Genomic DNA, 9,664 nt, shown 5'->3' with positions numbered 1-9,664 from the left:
GTCAACTTCAGTCAATAAGTGCCACAGGCCACAGCCAAATAAGCTCACTTACTATCTTTTTTTTTTTTTTTAATGATCTTTTACATTCTCTCACGGTTTCTCCTTCTTTTCAACAACATAATTTCATCCACTACTACGTCTACCAGCCATCCACCATCTCCAGCAACCGCTTTCTCGTTGTCAAGTGTCAACTCAGCCATCTTAAATTCTAAATATTAAATAGTAAAACCTAAAATTATTAATTTTGGATTTTAAATTGATTTTTATTTTGTTTCACCCTAAAATATTCTTTTTACTTGAGTTTTTAAATGTTTTTAGTTTCAAATATTTCTTTCTAATTGTTGGACAATTTTTAAATTAATTTAATTAATTAATAGAATTAATCTTTACATACAAATGTTTTGCGCTTACAAGCTTTACAAGCCGGAAGAGAACGAAACCCCCTAAACGCGCTGCTTATGTTACGTGCCTCTTTAACAGACTTTTAAATCAATCCAAATCAATCAACGCGTGAATATATAACTTCCATTTTTCAAAAGATTTCGTTTCCTTTTTCGAGTTTCTTGCCAAATTTGTTCGATCTCCTTCGTGCGTTTTCTCTTTACCTTCGATCTCCTTCGATTTTTTTCGATTTTCATGGTTTCTGAAACCAAGTTTTGAAATTGTTTTGAAGATAATGGAACTTTAGAAATACACCCAAACGGTTACAGAAGTACATCCAAAGGATTTCAGAAATACACCCAAAGGATTTAAGAAATACATCCAATATTAGATGGGAGACAGTATATTTCTTCTTAAAATCTTTTAATATTTTGCTGGTTAAGAGTGAGGCACATGGCAGAGACAATCTAGAAAAAAAACCTAGAAGAACACTAAAACAGTGCCTTGAATAATGTTTCTTCGTTTTTTCTGGTGATTTTTAATAGAGATTTGTATCTTTTCTTCTTGATTTTCTTCTACTCTTTGCGAGGAGCTGAACGTTTCTTCATTTGTTTCGAATGTCGCTTGAATCTTAACTGTTTGCGTTTTGATTGAGGAAGAAGAGGAAGAGTGCAGCATAATGAATGTGTTGTGGAAAAACGCAATGGGTGAACGCAATGGGTGATTAAGGCGCGTGCGTTGGACGCTAGATTCTAAAGAAGTGGTGCACATGTTTTTTTCTTGGACTTGGCCAACTTGTATAGCTTGTAAGCTAAAAAAGTTTGTATGTGTAGCAGACTTCTAATTAATATTAGTTTCTTAAACTTCTTTCCATAAATATTAATTTAAAGAGTAATACTATTCGACAAAAAAAAAAGTAATACTATACATTCAAATTTTTTTATCAATTAAATCTAATCAAATTAAATAATCAAAACTTGAAATAATATTAATTATAATTAATTTTATTGTTAAACCAATTTGATTAAATTTGGTTAACAAAAAAACTTGATGTATAGCATTATTCTAATTTAAAATTCCCACCAGTAAATAGTAATATATTAAAATATGTAAGATACACTTCACCGAATTAGTATCTAAAATATACACTTCCCCACTATCCCCTCAAGGCCTCAACCATTTGGTGAGCTATTTGGGGGGGCCTTGTTGATTTGATTGATCAATTGTCACATATTCATCAAATCACATTATACAGAGTAGCAAGAAAGTTCTTAATCATATTCTATCATCTTTGCCGTAACTATCATTTACTATATAGCTAAAGAAAAAAAGAGAATGGATGGCATCATGGCAGCTTCCATAAGTTTTTATTTATTTATTTTTTTTTCTTTTTCCGTTGGACCACAAGTATTTGTTTGAGTGGAGTGGAGAGCACACGCTTCCACTGTCCAGTAGCTGGAATCCAATCCAATCCAATCCTATTGCTACGAAATTCAAAATAGAGAAAATAATTGTCAATTAAAAAACTGTTGAGAGTGGTGGCCAGACTTGTGCACTACAACTTGATAATCAGGAATCTGCTTTCTAAGAGATTGCACATAATAACTACTCCCACTATAAAATACTATACGCAAAAATTTATGTATGTGATTTTTTTTGTTAGATCTTCAAATATTTGTTGACTTTGGACTAATTAGTTTTTGAAGAAAAAAATGTATTAATTAGGTCTTTTAAAATAGTAAATGGTAGATATGTGTCTTTCTGTCAATAAATAGTGCAAAACGAAATCGAATTGTCTATGTATTTCGTTATTTACAGTGGTACATATCTCGTTATTATCACGTTAGCAGGAAACGATGTAATTTTGGACAGTAAATCATTTATTATCTTGAGTTTTCATATACTTTTTATTAACTGCTCCCTATTTATCACAAATCCTATTAAAAAAGTGAAGTTTCGTTTCAAAAATTATCTACATGACTATCTTTCATAGATAGACATGTCAGAGTAATTAACAGTACATATAAACATGGCACAGGATTCAGTGGCCAGGAACCTTTGGACCACTTAGTGTCCAAGTAAAAAACACATTTTTGGAGTTTTTTTATCAATTACTACGTAGTCCTTGAACTAATTTTAATTATAAATTAACCCCATATATTTTATTTGATTATAAAAATAATTTTTTATTTTATAAATTATTATTTTATCAATTATCTATTATATTTATTAACAATCAAATACAAAAATAACAACCAATTATATCCTCCATTCATCCTAATAATTCCAATTGATTAAAAAATTAACTTTGATCTCGTTACGTTCGTCTATGACTTCCAAATCGTGTTTTCTTGAAATTCAATCGATTGGTTTACACTATATCACAAAACAATCGATTGAAAGTTGTAAGGTAGAATGGTAAAAAGCTTAAACCAATCGATTGTTTATACTTTCCAATCGAATGAATGCCTCAAAACAATCGATTGTTGTTGTTACTCAATCGATTGAATTCACGAAAACAACATGGATTTGCCAAATACAATCGATTGGAAAGTGATGACATTGAAGTTTTAGCCAAATTCAATCGATTGGTAATGTAATCCAATCGATTGGAAGGTGATGAAGTTGAATGTTTTGCCAATTTCAATCGATTGGTAATGGTACCCATCTACTCAATCAATTGTTTTTTATTATACCAATAAGCTATTGAACCAACTTGGTTAAATTTGGTTACCAAAATAATTTCGTCATGTAGTATCACGGATTTAATTAATACTAGTAGAAATACATTTCCTTCGTCCAAATTAGACCAAACTACAGGATTAATGATTTAAGTTAAGTGATAAAAATTGTTCTTATGTTAATACATTGATATTGGTGCAAGAAGATAATAAGATCCTGATCATGGTGATTGAAAAAAAAAATTAGATTAATGAGAATTTGTACAACCTATTTGTGATTTATGAAAGTAGAATAGAATAAATTGTGCAAAATCCTACAGAATTCTGAAAAATGAGAACATTACCAATTGATTGAGTAGATGGATATTCCATTACCAATAGATTGAATTTGGCTAAAATTTCAATGTCATCACTTTCCAATCGATTGTATTTGACAAATCCATGTTGTTTTCGTGAATTCAATCAATTGAATAACAACAACAATCGATTGTTTTGAGGCATTCATTCGATTGAAAAGTATAAACAATCGATTGGTTTAAGCTTTTTACCATTCTACCTTACAACTTTCAATCGATTGTTTTGTGATATAGTGTAAACCAATCGATTGAATTTCAAGGAAATACGATTTGGAAGCCATGGACGAACGTAACGAGATCAAAGTTAATTTTTTAATCAATTAGAATTATTAGGATGAATGGAGGGTATAATTAGTTGTTATTTTTGTATTTGATTGTTAATAAATATAATAGATAATTGATAAAATAATAATTTATAAAATAAAAAACTATTTTTATAATTAAATAAAATATATATGGTTGATTTGTAATTAAAATTAGTTCAAAGACTACGTACCAATTGATAAAAAAACTCCAAAAACATGTTTTTTATTTGGACCACTAAGTGGTCCAAAGGTTCCTGGACCACCGAATCCTAAGCCTATAAACATCACTGTTAAGTTTTACTTGATGAATTGATAGAAAGACATCATATATCCACTGTTTGCTCTTTTGGAGGACCAAAATAGTACTTTTTTTTTTCCTTTAGGGATTAATTAGTTTGAAGTCGAAATCTTCAATGACTTAATTGTCATTTTACTCAATAAAATAATATTCAGTCATGCAAATGTGAAAGATTGGAAGACTGGTTTGGGATTAGGTTCCAGTTCAATTTGCATATGGAATTATGGATGCCAAGAAATAAAACCTTGTTAAAATAGCGTATGACTAGAAATATTGTATTTTTTAAGATTTATTAAAATAATAATAATAAAAAAACATATGTATGTGTGTCCCTGTAACCTTATACTTTAAACCTCTATGAAGCATTACACACTCAGTTTCATCTACCATAACACTAAGCATTGCCATTGAAATGAGAACTCTGGACTAGAATTCCATTTATATCATTTAATAATTGATAAATAAAGTTTTTGATGCAAAAATGTTAACTTATACATGCAGCATGAAACTATCTCTATCTGCCTTCATTGGTCATTAGCTGGGAAAACACTTGACTACTACTTACATCTGAATAATCTCTCACAACTGTTCTGTTGCTGGAAGAATTTCCAGGAGCAATTGTTGTAGTCACATTCACTGATTCGTCGGCGCTGATACCGGCTCGCGGCTCCCTTTGTTGTCCACTTTCTTGAAGCTGAAGTGCATATTCCAAATTCCATAAGACATCACCCATAGTTGGCCTATCAACACCATATTCTGCCAAACATTTTTCGGCCGTTTCGCCAAATTTCTTCAACGACCTTGGTTCAATCTGCCCTGCAATGCGAGGGTCAACAATATGCTCTAGCATACCCTTCTCAAGATACTCTAAGGCCCATTCTGCTAAATTCACTTGTTCCCGGGTCAATTGCGGATCAACTGCTGGTCTAGCACAAAGAACCTCAAATAGTACAACCCCAAACGAATAAACATCCGATTTATCGGTTAGCTGCTGCCTCCGGAAGTACTCAGGATCAAGATAACCAAAACTACCTTTCACACCAGTACTCACATGTGTTTCATTGATACAAGGTCCAGATCTTGAAAGGCCAAAGTCAGCAACCTTGGCCACATAGTTTTCATCAAGCAAAATGTTGGTCGATTTAATGTCGCGGTGGATGATTCCTTGAGCAAACCCAGTATGAAGATAGTGGAGGCCTCTCGCAGCGCCAATGCATATCTCTAGACGCTGCTTCCACGAGAGAGGTGGCAAGCCGGACGAGCCGTATAAATGCCTTTTAAGGGGACCTTTCTCAACATACTCATAGACAAGTATCATCTCCGAATTCTCTTCGCAAAAACCAACCAGCGAAACGAGGTGGTGATGGCGAATTTTGGACAAAACAGTTATCTCAGTATGAAATTCCGGAAGGCCCTGTCTTGACCCAGGCATGCCTCTCTTAACAGCAACCTTAACATTGTCTCTGAGTACGCCTTTGTAAACCATACCAAACCCACCAGATCCTATCACCAAACTTTTATCGAAATCATTCGTCGCGAATTGTATATCTGCAAAGGGGATCTTCAAGCCAATGTATCCATTAGAACCAGGCTCAGACATTCTACTGTTGGAACTCCCTCCATACATTTGTAAAGGTGTCCATCCAACGCTTTCGACGGTTCCTCGCTTTTGTTTCTTCTTCCTGCATCTGATAGCAAGTAGAAAAGCAGCTACAACTAAACACAAGACAACAATTCCTCCAGCAACTGAACCAATCCAAATCCACAATCTTTTCTTCCAATGTGTAGCACTGGAATCGATAACATTGACCATCTTCAGTATCTCTGCTCCATTCAATATGGCATTCATCCTTATAGAACTGCTAAGATCAGAAGGACCAACACTTATTTGAATAATACCGGAATCATCCGAGTGAGTGACAAAATCCACATAGTATGGAGAAGCAAGCGTGTGGAACGTAAGGGACGACAAATCAAGATCCTTAATTGCAGTGTAGCCGTTGATATACACATCAAAGTAGAGCAAATTAAGCGCAGGGCTAACGAAATCACAGAAATGCAACCTCACAAGGTGAGGAACACCACCAGTATCCACAGAAAAATTCCAAGTTATGTTGAACCTCGAAGCTAAACTCGAGTTCTCCCTATTCATCTGCTGAGCAGTCATGTAAACATTATCAGGGGCAATCTCTGGTGTTGCCCCTCCCTTCTGGTAATTTGGTGTGTGATCAGTAAATGCAGACTTTGCTGCATGCTTGAAAACAAGAAAACCCTCATCAGGGATCCAAGTCCTCCAAAGGGTATCATTAAATGGTGTTATTTTCAAACCACCAACATTGATCCTATGAACAGTTTCTAAAACCTGAGATGAAAGGTTCTTGAACTCTTCCACCCCAGAAGCACCAACAAACCTAGCTCCATAATCTGTAACAAAATCTTCAGGAGCAGAAAAAACCTCTAAACCATTCACAAATCCAAATCCTGAGTTGCTACCACCACCAGTAGCAACAGGCCTAAACAAAATTTCAACAGATTCTGATTCTATCTTCAAGATAAACTCTTTAACCATGACACTATTATTAACTTGCTGGAAATACCTTAAAAGTGAGACCCCATTAACAAAGACACTGAATTTAGCATGCTTGAGGTCAACACTCGGAGCTTTAAAAGCGTAGAAATGGAAACGCACAAAGTTGGTGCCGTTTCTCTTCATGTTGAACCTGTACCTTGCGTTGGTGGTGAAGACTCTTGCTGTGTGATACAAAAGAGGCAAATTTGGAGGTGGGTTTTGGAGTTTGAGTGGGATAGAGTTTTCTGAAGAGAGAAAGGTGGAACCTTGTTCTTCAGCAATGAAGGGTCTGTTGAAGAGTGAAGCATTGGTGTTTGAGCCACAGTTGATAAGGTAGTTATCTATGGGAGTAAAGGTAGAAACTGAGAAGGAAGGGATGAAAAGAAGAAGAAGAAGAAGAAGAAGGATGAAAGGCTTTGGTATTTCCATTGGAAGAAGAAAGGTTTGGATTATTGGAGTGCATTGAAGAGTGTGTGAGGGTAATAATATGGCTAAGGAAGAAAGAGTGATGCCATGTGGAGAAAGAGGATTCAAAAAGAGTGAGAAAACAAAAACTTTGCCAAGTAGAAGACAACTATGGAGGAAAGAGTGATTGTGACTTCAGTTGTAGTGAAAGATTTGGTAATGAAGAAAAAAATGTGATAGATACTTAGAATAGTACATAAATTGAATTTCTGTCACTCAAGTCAAAGGGATTGGCAGATTGTCCCTCCTCAACCGTTTTCATCGCCTTGTGTGAATTTTCTCACATATCTTATAGGAAAGTTTTTAAATATACCGATGTTCCAATCATCTTGATTTTAATTAATAGGATAAACTATATTTTTTTTTTATCAAAAGTTGGATAAAAATTTTAAAAATATTTTTAAATTTTATTTTATTTTAATTTTGTCTAAAAATTTTTTTATTTATATCAAATATATTTTAACGATTAATTTTTAAAAAAATTTAAGACTAATTCAATAACAATTTCATAAAAACAACCCTCAATACAAGTAAATTAAGCATAATTTTTATACATTATTGTTAAATCGATCTTAAATATTTTGAAAATTTAGTGGTCAATGGTATATTTGATGCAAATTGAAAACTTATGAGATAAAATTGAAACAAAATAAAACTTAAGAATATTTTTAGAATTTTTATCAAACTTCAAGAACAAAAAATATACTTTACCCTAATCAATATATATTATATATATATTTTTATTTTACATGTACATACTCATGGCTAATTATAATAAACATAATATTTAATATTATACATTATTATTATTATGTGATATAAATTATAGAAGTATTATAAAATTAACAAAATTTATTTAAATTTATTTTTTTGAGGTTTTAAAAAGGTGAATTATAATTTAGAATTAGATAGAATGTGATATTTTTAAAGAGAAAAATAACATGAAAAATGTGGATACAGAAATATAAAGATACAATAAAAAAATTTAATTGGAATAAATTTACTATCACTTTGAAATTTTAAAAGTAATTTTAGTATTTGTATTACTTTGTGCAATACGTGATTGTATCATTTTTCTACCTATATATTTTATTTATTATAACTATATTATGAATCTAAAATTTAAGTTTTACTTTATAAAATATAAAAAGTAGTACAAACAAGAAAAAACAAATAGTTGCAATAACATGAATTAAATGCGATTTAAGATACATATGAAAAGATTATCTTCTCAATTTTTAAAAAATATATTTCACTCGCTTTTCTTTTATCTTTTATTTTAAGTAAATGCACATTTATTAGAAAATGTGAAACAAAGAGTAATCATAAACAATATTAATAAATGATAGTTAATTTAATTAACAATGAGGAGAAAGAGATTAGTTGAAAAATTCTAAAGGGATTTATTAACTAAAAATATAATTGATAATTTAACGACAAATAGTGCATAAAAAAATCTGAGTGAAAGAAATTATGGAACAAACATAAGGGGGAAAAGACTAAAGTGATGGATAAAAATGAACCAATCAAATATACACTGCACATATATGATATGATTTAATCTCTTTATAAATAACCCAGAAACAAAAAGTACACTAATTAATATAAAAGTGTTGCAATAAGGATGAAATGGATGACCATGAGGGGATCATCTTTTTCATGTTGAATGGCTAGATTATCAAAGTTCTTACATTTAATAATAGTGAAAAATAGTAGCCTTCTTATATGTATAAATAGACAACTTCACTACATAATATGGACACAGCAATAAAAACATTTTTCACTCTCTCTTTCTTATACTATTCTCTCTCTTATATTCTTTACTATAATATTAATATATTAATTATATTGTTATAGTAATTGTGGTGAATAGTAATTCTAAAGTTATCTAATTATATTTTCATATTTTATATTTATTACTTCTTCCTTATTTATTTAGTTATTTTACAACACGTTATCAGCACGAAGCTCTAACGAAATTTTAGGAAGACTCCAGTAACAAATTTTCATTATGTCGAAACTCTCTCATCTTGAATATAATGCTTTTGATATATTTGGAAACAATTATTTATCATGGATACTAGATGCTAAAATCCATCTTGATTTAATGGATCTTGGAGATACCATTAAGGTTTAAAATAATACATCCCAGAAGGATAAAACCAAATCCATGATTTTTCTTGGTCGTCATCTTGAAGTATGATTGAAAATGAATATCCCACATTAAAAGATCCTGCAAATCTGTGGAAAGACCTTGAAGATAGGTACAATCATCAAATACTTCTTTAAGCCCGATATGTTAGAGAAAAATTTCTCAACCTTCCATGCCTCGAATGTGCTCCTACAGTAGCAATCGAGAAAAAGGTTTTAAAAAATATTTTGAGCTAATTTCTTGCTTTCTTGTTGCTGAACGCAACAATGAGTTGCTCTTAAGAAATCATACAGCGCGCCCAACTGGCGCCACCCCATTTCTTGAAGCAAATGCGGCAAATTATAACCCTAGAAGAGGTAAATGGCAAGATTTTGATAACGAGAAAAATTATGGAAGGAAAAGAAATTATGTTCACAAGAAAGAATCTCACCAGAAGTGGGATAAAGAAAGAAACAAT

The 9,664-nt window shown here is 31.8% G+C and overlaps 1 pseudogene across 1 annotated transcript; it reads right to left on the bottom strand.

Annotated features, from left to right (window-relative positions):
• Positions 1-4,422: 4,422 nt before the first annotated feature.
• Positions 4,423-7,293, bottom strand: LOC107618881 (putative receptor-like protein kinase At5g24010 pseudogene; annotated as a pseudogene). The gene has a single exon (XR_015900080.1). The product of XR_015900080.1 is annotated as a putative receptor-like protein kinase At5g24010 pseudogene (transcript).
• Between the last annotated feature and the right edge of the window lie 2,371 nt (positions 7,294-9,664).

The sequence above is a fragment of the Arachis ipaensis genome, chromosome B9, assembly GCF_059453495.1.
Source record: "Arachis ipaensis isolate K30076 ecotype BB chromosome B9, ASM5945349v1, whole genome shotgun sequence".
Lineage (NCBI taxonomy): Eukaryota > Viridiplantae > Streptophyta > Magnoliopsida > Fabales > Fabaceae > Arachis > Arachis ipaensis.
The sequence above is the reverse complement of the archived record's forward strand: the minus strand, read 5'-3'. Positions and strand labels throughout refer to the sequence as shown.